Source organism: Panicum hallii, chromosome 6 (assembly GCF_002211085.1).
Source record: "Panicum hallii strain FIL2 chromosome 6, PHallii_v3.1, whole genome shotgun sequence".
Taxonomy (NCBI): Eukaryota; Viridiplantae; Streptophyta; class Magnoliopsida; order Poales; family Poaceae; genus Panicum; species Panicum hallii.
In genome coordinates this window covers 11,278,966-11,296,173 of record NC_038047.1, presented here as the reverse complement: position 1 = coordinate 11,296,173, position 17,208 = coordinate 11,278,966, and positions in this window count along the sequence as shown.

Here is a 17,208-nt window from a genome sequence, read left to right as displayed (position 1 = left end):
TTCTCCCGCCTGCAAGCTCATGCCTTCGGTCGACTCGCTGCTGTGTAGAGCTGCAGCAAGGCGAGCCCTCTTGGCTTCAGCGGTGGCAGAGGGGAGGAGGTGGTCCGGTCGGGGGACGTCAGGTCATGGCGGGTAGCTGCGATACAGCTCGGTGTGTCCCTGCAGAGAGTTCTTCGGTCACGCAACAAAGCAAAAGCGGTTATCTTCAACAAAAGAAGTCGAATACTCACCGGTTTGGGTGGATTCCGGGCGGAAAACAATGTGGGCACGTATGGCACGGCATCCACGTCTAGCAGCACCCGCTGAACTCGCTGCAGCACGACTTCATCTGGCAAATCCTCTGCGCACATGCGAGAAGGATCAGCGGGGCCTGTGTACTCGAATCCCAGGCGATGGCGCTGCTGGATGGGTTGGACGCGGCGTTTGTAAAATGCGAACATGACGGAGGCACCGGTCACTCCCTTCTTCTTCTGAGCCTCAATGACATCCAGCAGCTCTTTGACTTGGTCCATTTCCTCGTCGGAGGGCTCCAGGTTCCATTCCCCCCTGATTACAGGTGGTCTGTTCGACTTCGTCGGCAGATGGGGAGCATGGTTTTCGATGTAAAACCAGTGGTTTTTCCATCCAGGAAGGTTGGAGGGGAATTTGTATGTGAGATATTTGTCGCCAGCCTGCTGACGCAGTTGGATGCCGGCGCCCCCCACAACGAAAAGGTTCTTGGAGGTGGGCTGTGGTTTGATACGGAAGAGAAAGCGGAAAATATCCCAGTGGGGTTCGATTCCGAGAAAAGCCTCGCAGTAATAGATGAAAAATGAAATGTGGCATATAGAATTTGGGTTGAGATGGTGGAGCTCAAGCCCGTAGTAATACAGAAGGCCTCGGAAGAAGGAACAAGAGGGGAGGGCCAATCCCCGTTCGGCAAAATGAAGAAATGTGACGATTTCGTCAACATTTTCCATGGGAAAGGGTTTGCGATAAGAGGGGCGCCAATTGACAAGGGTTTTCTCTTGTAGCAACCCCTCGGAAACTAGGCTCTTAAGGTGGTTGAGGGAGCACTTACTGTGTGACCACTCCGCGGTTGAAGACTGCGCCTCCTCCGTCTTCTTCCCTTCGATCTCCGCCTTTTTTGGCGCCATCTCCAATTCGCTGGCCACGAGACACTCGGGGGCTGCGGGGAGAGTGGTGGGGAGGTTGGAGCGGGACGATCTCCTTGGGGGGATGACGGCGGCGCTTGGCTCAGATTGGGGATTTTGGTGACTTTTGGCGGAATGCGGATTGAAAGCGTGGTTTTTTTCTACCGTTCTCGCGGGGTTAAATAATCAGCGAGGTGGGGAAAAGTTACTGTTCCGAAGTTCAGGAGTCACCTCCGCGAATATTCTGAATCTGAGGGGTTGTTTGGTGGATTATTTGGATTGAATATTCGATTAATCATTTTTTCAGGGTTTGTTGGCCCGAAAAATGGGTTTTTTGAATTAATAATCTAATACCCATCATCTGTACCATCATTTTGGTAATTTTGCAAGTTGTCATTTTTTAGCCTGCATGCCACGGTTGTCGGATCCTTATCTCCAAATTTCGTGGGATTTGGATTCAAGGCTCGGGGGCTGCGGGGTACGTGGCATCGACTACTTATTTTTTCAAATCTTTTGAAGGATAAGTAGGATTACAGACAAATGGGACCCTCAGCCTGATTCTCCGATTCAACCTAAGGCTCGGGGGCTACTCCATATGGAGTGCAATTTTTAAATCGCACACCATAACAAAAATTCAGGGCATGAGCACCTCATAGCTTCGACGCAGCCAAACAAGTACTCGAAGAAGGACTTCAAGACGAAGCTTCAGAAGAAGTCGAAGACTGCTTTGAAAGTACTCGATAGGCCTGCGGTACTCAGCTACGAAGAGCTCGGGGGCTTGTCAGACCCGGGGCCACCGGGCTGGGCACATTACGTAGTCTAAGAGATTAAGCCCGTCTTATCTCTTATTCATTTCCTTTATCTCTTGTTTATCCCGTTTAAATAGGAGATTGTGACAGTTCGTGTATTTGTAATGCTAGGAATATATTTTGTTAGTGTGAAATATGTGTTTGTTAGTATAAAGCTTGTGAGTGTTTATGTGTAGTTTTTGAAAATTTAAAGTGCAAGTAAAAAGGGGTATTTTTGTAATTACAGAAAAACTTAGGGTTGTTTTTGCAAAATGTACCTAGATAAAGGTAATTTCAAAATGAGTAGAGGATGGTTTTGTAAATATGCTTTTCTTATTTATCCCTTGTAAAAATATATATATATATATTTATCCAAAAGTTGCATTAGCAATGCAAGTGTTGAATTGTGTAAAAACTTTGGGTAAAATGGTAAAAATTAAGGGTGTTTACGTAATTTTATAAAAGTACAAGTCCTTTTATGCAAGTTTCTGATTTACAAAAGTAACTTTCAAAATTACTCAGGACTAAAGTGTAAAAGTGCAAGTCATCATGATATGTTTATCCACTCATAATGACGATTCTATCACGTCATTATGACGTGTCATAAATGCTTGCATTTAGGTCCTGAATTTTATAAAATTTTATTCTTTAGGACAGAAGCAATTCAAATCCGACTTTTATTCAAAACTTCACGTGTAAAAATATAAATTTTGAGTTTTTGAACTTGAGCCCTAAAGCAATGTTGTAGAGCTTGAAAAACTCTCCAACTTTCGTTTTGGGCAATTCTTCATTCGGGTTTTAAATCAACGGAAAATTTTGTTTTACACACAGGCCCTTGTAGTTTTCTGTAATTGTGCATAAGTCCTTGGGAGAACTCCACTTCCCTTTTTCCTCTGTTTCTCTTCTCCGGCGTATCTTCCTTTTTCTCCCCACCGGCAACACAGTCTCCCTCTTATCCACTTTCTTCTCCTCCACCCGGTTCGGCTCAGGCGGAGGCCGGCCCAAGCAGCTGCGGGCGCCAGCGTAGGCGGCCCCACGCGGGGCGCTGCGCGGCCGGCGGCGCGGCTCGGCGCGGGCGCGCGCGAGCGCGCGCGGCTCGGGCGGCCAGCCGCGGGAGGGGCGGCGGTTCGCGGCGCGCGCTGGCGGGGCGCGCGGGGCCGGCGCCCGGTGGCTCGGTGCAGGTGTCGGGCGAGCGGCGGCTCAGCTCGGCGGCAGGCGAGCGGCCCACGCGCGCGGGAGGCGCTGGTGGTGGTAGGCGACTCAGGCCAGTCGCGGCTCGGGCGCGGGCGCTAGCGGGCGCTAGTGCGCGTGCGCGGAGGGGCCGGGTGCGGCGCTGGTTCGGCGCGCGGGTGAGAGGAGCGAGCGGAGGCGGCCTGGGCAGAACGGCGGGTGGCGCGGCGCAGGAGGCAGGCCAGTAGGCGGCGCGTGCGTTGCGGGGATTGGAGCGCAGCAGCGGGTGCGGGTGGCTGGCGTTGGTGACCCGAACAGCTGGAGCGGCGGCGAGCAGTGGGTCACAGCGCGGCGGATCCAGGTGACGTGGCGACGCGTGCGTGAGCTGGGCGGCCCGGCGTGGGAGCGCGGTGGCGCCAGAGCGAGGCGGCCGTGGGTGCGCGTGGCTTGGGAGGAGCACTGGCGGAGCAGAACGCGCGAACGGCTCAAGCGTGAGTTGATGCGACGTGACGTTGGCGAGTTGGCGTCAGTCGAGCACGGGAGCTGGAGCGGCATGGTTCAGGCGGTGCAGGAGCTCGCGTGCTGGGGAGCCGGTGTAGGCGCTGGAGCGGCAGGAACGTGGGCGGCACCGAGCGAGTGGCGCGAGCGTGCGCGCGGCGACGTGCGGGAGTTGGCGGTGTGGGCAGCTGTTGAGCGACCGGAGCAGAGCAGGCCTATGGGCATGAGCAGGTGATGTTGGAGTACAACATGCCGAGCAACGGTACGCGCAGGAGGAGTTACGGTGGAGGGGTTTCTGCGCGAGATGTGGGAACACGGTGACATCGGCCCTAGCTACGCCACGGAAATCTCTGATGACGCAAGAGTGGCCGTGTCGAGGAAGCGAGCTCGCTCGCTCGTAAAATGCACGAGGGGCGGCGAACCGAAAGGAAAGATGGCGAAGCAAAGGCGACGAAGCGGAGGCAGTGACCTGGTACGACGAGCTCGAAGGAGCTAGGTGCAGCTAGTACGACAAGCTCTCTTGATCTATGCGGAAGTCCGAGCGGAACTGAACCGGCATGTTCGCGAGTGCGAGCGGAAGTGTTCCACCGGTGACCGGGTCAGCTCGTGAGCAGGAAAAACCCTGAGATCGCGGAGAAATCGGTATAGCGAACCCGTTCGGCTCCATCGTCTCGTCCCAGAATCCACGACCTCCAACAGTTCGCATCCCTCGTGGCTCACTCAACCGCTATCACCACGAGTCACCTCAGAGATTACCCCTTCGACCATCTTCCACCCACGACAACCCTCCCCGGCAAGCTACTTCGTCAACCACGGGATCTCGTCATCGTCGAGTTTTTCTCTTCGCCGATCCTATCGCCACGGGACTTCACTTTCCGTCCGTTCTTTTCCATAACCAAGGTTTGCCCTGTTTCTCCGAATCTCCTTAATACCGGCGATTCCTTTGCCGGAATATCGTCATTATCTTCCTATTATCTGTTTTCCTGAACTAGGGACTTGATTGCTTCGTTTTAGAAAGTTCTAGGGTGTTTCTTGTAAAATTTCCAAAGCTTTCTGTATTTCAAATCGATGAACTTCTACATTTCATAGATTTTCATAAGAAGTTCATAAAAATGTAAAATCAGTTTCGTTTGAAACCCTAAGTCAAAAACATATAAGTTTTATGTTGTGATCTTGAGTGAAAGTCTTTGATGTGTGGTTTAGGTCAAATGTTAGGGAATGAATGTTTTATTGTGCTTGATGTTGTATGCTTGTGTTGTAATTCAAAAGTAAGCCATGGAATATAGATCTTAAATAGAAATATGTGATGTTTCGTTAAACCTTTCATATGAGTGCTTTTATCCCTGTTAGTTTGTGTATGTCTGCTGTTTAGCCAAAACATCTCTGCGACTCTGCTTCAGTGTTGGCTATCAGTTCAGCCGCTAAACATCCGTTTCCTCTGAGTCCGTGATGTTTCTGTGTAACAGCTATCCACCGATGCATTTCTTTTGGTATGCTTCTGCCATCGACTGGTTAGCTGATACGGTCGTTACCTTTCTAGTATCGGCTACTGCCGATACAATTCTTTGTTCTGTCCTGCATCGGCTGCACATAGTCGATGTATCGGAGATGCACACACGATCTTAAGGTTCTTGTCATCGACCTATCCAAACCGATTTTAGTTACTTTCCATATCAGTTATGACCGATCAATACTTAGTTTTCCCATCCATATCCACACACCTCTATCAGCCGATTTATCGACTGAGAGATCAGCTATCTATATCTACCGGTCATGTACCCTCAATCACACTCCATTCGACTATACGTCACTCAATTTCTGTACTGACGTAATCGAGTCGGTACAACCACACCTAGTTACCTAGAATAACACTTAAGCACATCTCAGTTAAGACAACTGCGTTAGGAATCATCCTTCTGCCAAGATAATCGACGCTTTCATCGATCATCTAGAAACCTAATGCATCCTTCCATCAGCTAAACCTCCGTTGTTTCCAATCGGCTCTGTTGTGATCTTCAACGAGCAGCCGATTCCAATTAATTGTCCACCTAAAGCTCTATCTAAGTTTAGTTTCAGATCTTTTTGGGTGTTAGGTGAATAGTGTGTTATATGAATGCTAAATTGCAATTGTATTGGGAAGTAAAGTAGTGTTATGTGCACACTTTGAATGTAATGTCGCATTGCATGTAGATACGATTACTTCGGCAACGGTACCTACGAGATCTCCCCGGAGTCTACAGAGGATGTTTCTGAAGATCAAGGGAACGTCACCAAGGGATTAACTGAAGCCCCGAACCAAAGTTCGGAAGATGTTGACTTACTGACTTCAGACCCACCAGTAAAGGCAAGCCCCGGACATATCCCACTACTTTATTTACACTGCAATCTATATCTATCTATATTGTATCTTGCATTAGGTCTAGGAGTTGAGGTGAAACCCTAGATGCATGAATCCTAGGAATCCAATGTAATGCTCCCGAATCCTTATCGGATAGATGCTTCGCTAATAGGATCGGTAGAAGTCGGGTGATTTCCTGTCACTCGCGCGATATAGGAGTTGCATGTTTACATTTCTGTAACCACTATAAGGATGACGGATAGGGTCATGTGTTGTATCATGGCCTGAGGTTTTACCCTGTCTGTTTTGATAAAAGTTTTAGGGCCGAAATGTATGGTAGTGGTGGTTAAGCGTTTGAACAGTACTAGCCACATACCGCGAAATATGGTAAAGCGGTAAGCCTAGTAACCGATCGGCCCGGCAAGTGGGTATATTTCCACCACTCGATCTTTACGTTATGTTCACACGCACCGACCTGTGGGAGTACGTTCTGCATGGCAGACAGGAATACGGGTTTTGTAATCGCGCTACAGACGTATGTCCTGCACGAGTGATGTGCGTACGGTCCTGCAAGTCGCTTGTGGTGGCCTGCCCACGAGTCGGAATGAAAGGTAAACGGTTGCTTCGGAACGCCCTGCCGGTATTCCCAAGCGTGTGTGTTAGGTTTACCTTGCAAGGTTAAAAATTCGATTCGAATCGTCCGCCTCTCACGATGCTTGAGACTGCTTATCCCTTTTACCACATTGAGTAAGAAGTGTAACTGTTAAAGAGATAATCTTGGTGAATGATAATATCAATCATGCTTGTTTAGTATAGGTGCTAACCTAGAATGGCTAATGAAGCTAGAATCTGAAAGCTAAAACTTGAAAGTAGTTCATACTCTCTGTTGCTTTTCAGCTGAAAATAAACCCAGAGCCTTTACAATGCCTTCATGAGTCTAGCTATGGGCTAAAGTATACCCAATCCCGGGTAAGCCTTGCTGAGTGTTAGTATACTCAGTCTTGCTAGCTTTATATTTTTCAGGTAAAGCCTTTGAAGACCCTACTCTTTCCTTGTCATGGCCCTGTGCTTTTTCAGAAGATTGGTCCGAGGAATGGGATCCGTCCCCGACCAATACTGATGATCTCGAGTGATGTCGTGTCTGGGCTTAGCATGACATCCACCTTGACGACGTGTTGTAATTCTTCGCGTATGTTTTCCGCTGCTTTTAACCCTAGCTTTACAGTTTGTAATCTTTTCTCTAAATTTGAAACTTCATACTTCTTTTTGGAAACTCTTGTAATGTAATTCTCTATGATGTAAAATGTGATGGTGATTGTATCTCTGGACTCACCTTCGTGTGAGGTAACCTTATTTGATCCTGCGTATCGGTGGTTTATCGGGACGTTACCCGACAGGCCAAGGGATTATACCGATTGAAGCACGTTGGAGCCCTCTGGAGTGGACTCGCGTACTTGAGCCGGTATAATTCAGGTTGGTTCTGCCACAGAGATAGAGCTAACCAACACGGAGAGGATCTACTCGAGATATGCTCTGGTATGATCCCTTGACGGAGGTTGGTTAGCATCTTTGTAACTCTGGCCTCTCAGATATATAAGGGAGGTCAGGGACCCTCTCAAAATAGAACATCATTAGGTCATTCCACACCAAAGGCAATACAAACCATACAGGACGTAGGGTGTTACGCTCCGTGCGGCCCGAACCTGTCTAAGTCTTGTGTTCCTTGCACCTTCGAGTTTCTGATCTCGGCGTCTCCTCACCCAAAACTTACCACCTTGGATATATCCCTCGGTGGGCAGCCGGTTAAACACCGAGAGGTGGTTCTTGAGTTAAATATTTTATTTCATGATAAAGTTGCAATCCAACCAATTGATAAATACAACTTCATAAAACAGGAGATTTGAATTCAAATTCACTAAGTATACTTTAATTCAATATTAAATTACTTGATTTAATAGAATTTAGTCAACAAGTTTGATTTTTATTTTGAAATCCACAAAGGCTCTAGCCTTGAATTTTTGTGGGTAAGCTATCTTCTAGTGGATGAGCTTACTGTCAATTTTTCATAATTTTTTGAAAATAGAAACTAAAGTGTTTGAATTAAGTTCAAATTTCAAGTTTAAATGCAAACCTTAAGCAAAACAATGTTGTAAATTCCTAAAATATTTACTATGGACTACTCTATTGCAGAACATCACATGGTAAAAATATCTAAGCATGAAAACCTTAGTAACATGCTAGAATAAATTGAAACTATTTCTAGCTTGATTTGTGAAAGATATCTAGGCCCCTTAGTGGGTTTTGGTGATAGATGACAAAGCACATGTATATTTAATCGTATTATTAAGCATGTATGCAGGTGCTAAGGGTGACTAAGCAAAGCATATAACGAAGCATGAACCCTCAAAAAGGATATGAAAAGCGGTGTTTTCAAGTGTACTAAAAGACTAGATTTTATTTTTAAAATTGAGTATAGGAACGCCGTACTATCAAGAGGGACTTTGATCCACAAGCGTTGACGTGGTAGTTGTGCTTAAGAAAACCTACAAAAACCAAGAGAAACAATCCTACCATTAAAAAGGGACTTCCTGTGAAATTCCTGTCTAACCCGGAGTGTCCGGGTTCCAGTCCGGAATGTCCGGACAGAGAGTCCAGAGTATCCGGACGTATACCCAGAGTCTCTGAGTTACTGTTACCTATCCGCAAAACTCTCTGGTCCGGAGTCTTCGGACCCTAGTATGGCAGAACTGTCTGAATTATTCCAGTTCAAGTGCACTAGTCATCGCTAAACAGCCGATACTGACTTAACGCACTGCAAACGGAACAACCCATTGGTCTGTCGGGTCTCCGCCTGATGCAACCACGGTTCAACAGGATCAAAGCAGGTTTACCTTGCACGAAGGTGAGTTTACAATCACACAACAGCTCATCAACTTTTAATTCATGAAGTATTAAACCTTATTACAACCGGTTCAAACTTAAAGTAATAAACAAATATTATTTAAAACGACAAGCTAAACATGCTTGTCAAGTTCACAGCGGAGAAAATTTAACACACGACTACTCCCGTCGCAGAGGTTGACACCACACTTAGCCCGAAGCATGGCGTCATTCAGGAGGGTCACTGCTAGCCGGGTACGGATCCCATTCCACGGACCAGTCAAACGGTACAGAAGTTGGCCATGCAGGACTATTCGCGGGGTTCTCAAGGGTCATACCTGAAAATTCAATAGCAAGACTGAGTATTCTAATACTCAGCAAGGTTTACCCGGGATTAGGGTATACTTAGCCCATAACTAGACTTATGAAGGCTTGAAATAGTTCTGGGTTTAATTTCAGCTGAAAAGCAACAAAGAGTACGATCTACTTTCATGTTTTAGCTTTCAGATTCTAGTCTCATTAACCATTCTAGGTAAGCATTTATTCTAGACAAGCAAGGTAGAGATTAGCATCCATCAAAATTATTTCAACAATGGTTACCGTTCTTACTCTATGTGGTAGAAGGAATAAGCAGTCTCAATCTCCACGAGAAACGGACGATTCTAAATCGAATTTCCAAACCTTGCAAGGATAAACCTAACTCACATGCTTGGAACATCCAAAGATCATCCCGAAGCAACCGTTTCCCTCATTTTCCGGGTTATGGATCAGGGCCACCACAAGCGATGCAGGACCGTACACACACCAATTGTGCAGGACATACATCTGTAGCACGACTGCATGATCGTACTCCTATCTGCTATGCAGAACGTACTCCCACACATCAGTGCATGTGTACAACAGAAACCAAAATAATCGAGTGGTGGAGACATTTCCATATGCCGAGCCCAGGTACTAGGCTTACCGCTTTACCATATTTCGCGGCATGTGGCTAGTACTTTCAAACGCTTAGCCACCACTACCACACACTGCGACTTTATCAACTTTTACCAACACCGACAGGGTAACCTTCCAAGTCATGATACTGTACATGACCCCGTCCATGATTCTTATAGTGACTGCAGAATAGTAAACATTCAACTCCTATATCGCGCGAGTGACAGGAAATCACCTGACTTCTACCGATCCTATTTGTAGAGCATTAATGCGATAAGGACTCAGGAGCAATAAATTGGTTCCTAGTATCAATGCATCTAGGGTTCCATTTCAACTCCTAGACTTAATGCAAGATATAATATATACGTATAAAATTGTAGTAAATTGAAATACTGGGTTATGCACCGGGGCTTGCCTTCTTGAGCGGGGCTAGGATCAGTGGTGTCAGAGACTTCCGAACTTAGGTTCGGGGCTTCAGTTATAGTCTCGGCGATGTTCGCAGGATCTTCAGAAAATCTTTGCTCATTTTCCGGGACTAGCTCGTAGTCTCCATCGTCGAGTATCGTTGACTCTACATGATATGCAATGATTTGATTAGATGGTTCTTGAGTTAAGGATTTTACTTCACAATAAAGTTGCAATCCAATAAATTAACAAACATAAACTCATGAAATCAGGGGGATTGGATTCAATTCTACTATTTGTATTTAATGTATTGTCATATTAATGGAATTACTTTAAAGTAATTTGACAAGTTTGATTTTTATTTTGAGAACCATCAAGGTTTTGACTTTGAATTTTTGGTGGATAAGCTTATTCCTAACAATAAGATTATTGTGAATTTTTCATAATTTTCTAAAAACATAAACTAAAGCATTTGAATTTCAATTCAAATTTCAAGTTTAAATTCAAACCATATCAAATTTGATTTGTAAAAGTTTAAATTGATAAGAATTTCAACTACTCATTATCAACAGATTGAGTTATGTTAAAAAGATCTAAGTAGGAAAGTTTTAGGAACATGCTTAAATAAATTCAAACCATATCAAATTTGATTTGTAAAAGTTTAAAGGAACTTAAACTACAGAGCAGTACTGAGTATGAAATTTTTACAGAAGCTCACTCATCACCTAAACAGGCTACACACCAAAAATCACAAGAAAATAAGCTTGTATGCAAAGGTTATACACAAGATATCCTTTTTCTAAACACTAAAATAACTTTAAAAGCATTTGGTTTCAAACCATATTATATCAACCAAAGTTGTAGAGATTGACTTCTAGTTTCCAACAAAACTGGTTTCACAATTTTTGGATTTTTCTACAAATTCTTATCAATTTTACAAGTTGACAGCTAACACTAATTAAGAAACTTGCAGAGAGGCTCTCGGGTTCTTGCACATAGGACCCTAATACGTAAACTTAGATTACAATTGGGGTCCTTGTCGGATCGAGACGGTGGCCGTGGCACCTGACCAGCGTGTTCTCGCCGGCGGCGAGGGTTTGGCCGAGGGGAAATTGGTCCTATACGACCTACAGGACGGGGCGCACATGCCGGTGGGTGGTGTGCACAAAGGGAAGCGGCGGAGCAAGGTCGATGGCGAGGAATGGCAGCTGCCGTGACGGTGCATCTGTGTTCCCAGCAAGGGGCCGGCGAACATGGAGGGATGGAGCGTGCACGAGCATCGTGGAGTCGTGGGGATGCTATTCCCGTACCTGGTTCGGCAGGAGGTGGGGCGGAAAGGGGTCGTCGACGGTGAGGCGGCTCGGGTTTTCACCGGCGGCGATGGCGGCGTGGCGTTCTGCTGGCTGGGGTGTCGGAGGGCAGTGAAGGAGTAGTTGGATCGCTTCCGCGGGATGCTGTAGTGCTGCTGGTACCCTTGGTTGGGGCTGAGGGGCAGTGTGGCGTCGGGTCGGCGGCGAGGCCGAGCAGCGGCGGGCTTGAGCTTGCCGGCGCTATGGGAGATGATGTTCGGGCGCAGGAGAATGAAATTGGATGGGCTTGGGAGCACCAGTGGGTCGCGGCGGTGCTCTAGTAGCACTGGATCGGGACTCGGAGGTAGCGGGGGCGGCTGACGATGACGAGCAGTGGCGGCGGCGAAGGTCTGGTGAGGCGCGGGGTCGGGAAAGAGAAATGGTAGTGAAATTGTGGGTGCAGGAGCAGAAGAGGGGATGCATTTGGAGCTCAAGACGTGCTTTAAGTTACTAGAGAGGGCACAGTGGGCGAGAGGCAGTGCTAGGGGTCGACAGCGTGCATGGCGACCACGGGCGGAGTTCGTGCAGAGGCGGGGGTAGCGTGGCGCGTGTGGAAGAAGGCAGCGGGGAGAATTAAGGCGGTGGTCGTCCGGGGAGCGACGCTTGGGGTTTGCGGGGAGCAGGAGGTGGCGTTGGTCAGGTTGCAGCGACGGCGGGCGGCGGCGAAGAGCGGCTCGGGTAGATGGCAGGCGGCATGGCAAGACAGGGAGAGGCCAGCAGGGTTCGGGGAAGCGGCGGCGCTGGGGCTGAGGCGGCACGTGGCTCAGTGCAGAGCGGCGCGGGGGCGGCACATGGCCGGCGCAGGCGACGGGGCGGCGCAGAGACGAAACAGAGGAGTCAGGCTGGAGGAAGAAGACGAGGACTGCTCTATGATTTTCCAAAAGTGCAGGGACTCCACTGTAAAGACTAGATAACTTTCAAACCATAGCTCAAATGAAAAAGTGCCTAAAAGAAAAAGTGTAGGGTTTAACAAGATCTACAACTTTTCTTTAAGGTTCAGTTGCAGAAGAGCTAAGGATTTGAAACTAACATAAAACTTGGCAAAGTTTTAAACTTAAATTAAATCCTATTTAAAAACTACACTACACTTACATCCTAGGGGTAGTTTCACTTATATTTGTGACTTAAAAGCAAGTTCTTAACTTTTACCATACAACCTTCATATGTTTTGATTTTACCTCCCATTCTCTCCCATTTAACACTAAAGGACCACCCAAGTTAGTTTCTGATCTTTTTGATTGTTATATGAGTAGTATGTTAAATGAGTGTTAAATTACAACTTTATTGTGAAGTAAGATAGTTTTATATGCACACTTTGAATGTAATGTTGCATTGCATGTAGACACGACTACTTCCGCAAACGGTACGTACGAGATCTCCTAGGAGTCTGCAGAGGATGTTTCTGAAGACCAAGTGAACGTCACCAAGGGATTATCAGAAGCCCCGAACCAAAGTTCGGAAGATAATAATACTAACATCCCTGACTCCAGTCCCACCAGTAAAGGCAAGCCCCGATGCATACCCTAGTAATTCAATGTATTACCATTCCATTATTATATTGTATATCTTGCATTATGTCTAGGAGTTGAAATGAAACCCTAGTTGCATAAGATCTTAGGAATCCAATGTATTGTACCCGAGTCCTTATCGTTTAAATGCTCTGCTAAATAGGACCGGTAAAAGTCGGGTGATTTCCTGTCACTCGCGCGATATAGGAGTTGGATGTTACAATTCTGCAATCACTATAAGGATAATGGATAGGGTCATGTGCGATGTCATGACCTGAAGTTTTACCCTGTCTGTTTTGAATAAAGTTGATAAGGTCGCAGCATGTGGTAGTGGTGGCTAAGTGTTTGAAAGTACTAACCACATGCCGCGAAATATGGTAAGCGGTAAGCCTAGTACCCGAATGGCCCGGCAAATGGACACGTCTCCACCACTCGACTTTTATTTTATGTTTACACGCACCGACGTGTGGGAGTACGTTCTGCAAGGCAGACAGGAATACGGGATCATGTAGTCGCGCTACAGACGTATGTCCTGCACAATTGGTGTGCGTACGGTCCTGCAGTCGCTTGTGGTGGCCCTGATCCATAACCCGGAATATGAGGGAAACAGTTGCTTGGAACGATCTTTGGATGTTCCAAGCGTGTGTGTTAGGTTTACCTTGCAAGGTTAAATTCGATTCAGAATCGTCCGCTTCTCACGAAGATTGAGACTGCTTATTCCTTCTGCCACATAGAGTAAAAAGTGTAATTGTTGATGGAATAAACTTGATGAATGATAATCCCTATCTTGATTGCTTAGTATAGGTGCTTACTTAGAATGGCTAATCAAACTAGAATCTGAAAGCTAAAACTTGAAAGTAGGTCATACTCTTTGTTGCTTTTCAGCTGAAAATAAACCCAGAGCCTTTACAATGCCTGCATGAGTCTAGTTACGGGCTAAAGTATACCCAAACCCGGGTAAGCCTTGTTGAGTATTAATATACTCAGCCTTGCTAGTTTTATGTTTTTCAGGTAATATCTTTGAAGACCCTACACTTTCCCTCTCTTGGCCCGGTGCTCTTCCAGATGGTTGGCCCTTGGAATGGGATCCTTTCCCGGTCAACATTGGTGATATAAGTGATGTCGTGCCCGGGCTTAGCATGGCATCAGTCCTGACGACGTGTTGTAAATTGTCGCATTTGTTTTCCGCTGGCAAAAACCATAACTTTAACAGTTTGTAATGTTCTCTCTAAACTTGAAACTTCGTACTACTGTTGGAAACTCTTGTAATGTAATTCTCTGTGATGTAAAATATGATGGTGACTGTATCTCTGGACTCACCTTCGTGTGAGGTAACCTTATTTGATCCTGTATCGGTGGTTTATCGGGACGCTACCCGACAGGCCAGGGATTATACCGTTTGAAGCACGTTGGAGCCCTGTAGAGTGGACTCGCGTACTTGAGTCGGTATAATTCAGGTTGGTTCTGCCACAGGAAATTGGATGGAAAAGGAACTTGCAACTGCCAGAGTGTGGGCTAGAGGAGATAGAGAAGGCGCTCGGGGTCCAGAAAAGGAGATGATTAGTGCAAGCAGGAGCTGGCGTCGGCGGCGCTCGTGGCAGCCGCGGCGGAGCTCGGGCATGAGCCACGTGACGTGGAGGACGCGGGGCAAGACAGCACAAGACCGGTAAGGCGGCGGCGAGGCAGTGAGTGGCACGTGGGCGAGGGGAGCGGCGCAGGACTGCACAGCGGTGGCCTGTGCAGCAGCGACGGTGAGGTGCGTTGTACTGGCGGCAGGAAGTTCTCGGGCGGCAGCGGGTGGCGTGGCAAGGTGTGGAGAGCCGGCGCGAGGGCGGGAAGCGGCGGGGCAAGGACCGAGGCGACACGTGCACAAGCGCAGAGGGGTGCTGGAGCGGCAGGGGCAGCGCACCTAGCCGGGCAGTGGCGGCGGCGTGCGGCAGAGGAGAAGCAGAGAGGAGGGAGAGAGAGGTAGATGAAGAGGGACCTGGTTGCAAAATCAGAGAAACACAGGGACTCTTCTGTAAAGTATAGATAACTTTTCATCCAGTGCTCAAATGAAGAGTGGCCCAAAAGCAAAAGTGAAGGGTTTTTCAAGATCTACAACTTTTCTTTAGGGTTCATCTGCAGAAAAGCAACAGTTTTGAAATTAATATGAAACTTAGCAAAGTTTTCAATCTTTATGTAAATCCTATAAAAAAAACTACACTACATCTACATCCTAGGTGTAGTTTTACATACATTTACGATTTAAATGCAAGTTTTCATCTTTTGCAAAACAACCCTCATACTTTTGAAATCTACCCCCATGCTCACCCATTTAGCACAAAAGGACCCTGATTTAAATATAATTATATAAACAATCACTATTCCTTATCATTAACATTTTTAAACACACTTTTGCTACATTTTGTACATAGCAGCACACTAAAGATCTAGGGTGTGACCATGCTATTACCTGAGTGTCACAGAGGCCGCCATTGCTGCTACTCATGCTCCACTTCCTCGCCCACGTCGACGCACCCGTGCTCCTACACGCTCTCGTCGCTCTCCTCCTTGTGGCCAAGAAATCTTTGATGAAGAGGAAGAGACCGAGGAAGAAGAACCCCACAACTACCGCGAGATCCCCGACTCGGATGAGGATGAGGATGAGGATACCTCCGATGAGGACGCCCAAGATGATGATTAGTAGAAGACCTCCTTGCTCTTTTTCATTCCCTTTTTGGCACTTGATGACAAAGGGGGAGTGAAAATGATCATTTATGTACTCATTTAGGCTTTGTATCAAACTTAATGTTGTCTTATCGTTTCGCTTGAACAATCTTCGTGTAAGGACTATGTGGTGTAAGAAAACTTGTAATGTGTGTTACTCTGTGTTGATTGTCAGTTTGAAGTTTTTTTAAGGCTGAAGTGATAGTGTGACTCTTATTTAAATTGTGATGCAGTGTTATTTTTTTTTGGGGTTCTATGCTGATGGTCCGGATAATTCGGAAATACTTCTGGATACTCCGGACACATGATCCGGAGTCTCCGGACATATACCCGGAGTCTCCGAGTTCTGTTGACAACACAAGTTTTTCTTGATTGAATAACATGACATTTGCATTACACACTATCTCAGCACACACTTGCTCACCCCACTGTAGAGTGTATAAAGAGCTTTCATATCTTCTCCTAATATGCCAATTTTGACTTTTGAGAAATCAATTTGAAATTCAAATTCATGGCATACATTAAGGGGGAGCTCTTTACATGCTTAAGTTTACATCTTTATGGTTATCAAATGAGATACATGTGGGTTGTCATCAATCACCAAAAAGGGGGAGATTGAAAGATATCTAGGCCCCTTAGTGGGTTTTGGTGATAGATGACAAAGCACATGTATATTTAATCGTGTTATTAAGCATGTGTGCAGGTGCTAAGGGTGACTAAGCAAAGCATATAACGAAGCATGAACCCTCAAAAAGGATATGAAAAGTGGTGTTTTCAAGTGTACTAAAAGACTAGATTTTATTTTTGAAATTGAGTATAGGAACGCCGTACTATCAAGAGGGACTTTGATCCACAAGCGTTGACGTGGTAGTTGTGCTCAAGAGAACCTACAAAAACCATGAGAAACAATCCTACCATTAAAAAGGGACTTCCTGTGAAATTCCTGTCTAACCCGGAGTGTCCGGGTTCCAGTCCGGAATGTCCGGACAGAGAGTCTGGAGTATCCGGACGTATACCCGGAGTCCCCGAGTTACTGTTACCTATCCGCAAAACTCTCTGGTCCGGAGTCTTCGGACCCTAGTGTCCGGAGTATCCGGACATATACCCGGAGTATCTGGGTACCCTTTGCCAACGTCTAGTTTTTCTGTGGGAGAGGTATAAATACCCCATACCCCCCTCTCTCACTCTCTCTCTTGCTCATTTCGACCAGAACTGCTAACAAGCAAAAGAGAGCCCTCTCACTTAGGGGATTCAAGTGAGATTGTTGCAAGAGCTAAGATTTGTGCAAGTAAGCCTCGATTCCATCTCTTGAGCACATCATCCAAGTCTAGCCGGTGGATTCTAGTTTCTTACTCATGGAGCTTCAAGCTCCTAGACGAGGCATCACTTGTGAATGCTAAATTGAGTTGTGTGCATCACAGCAAGTTTGTAATCATCATTCCTCTCCGAGGAACTCATAGTCAGTGACCTTGGGTTTGAGCGTTTGTCTCACCC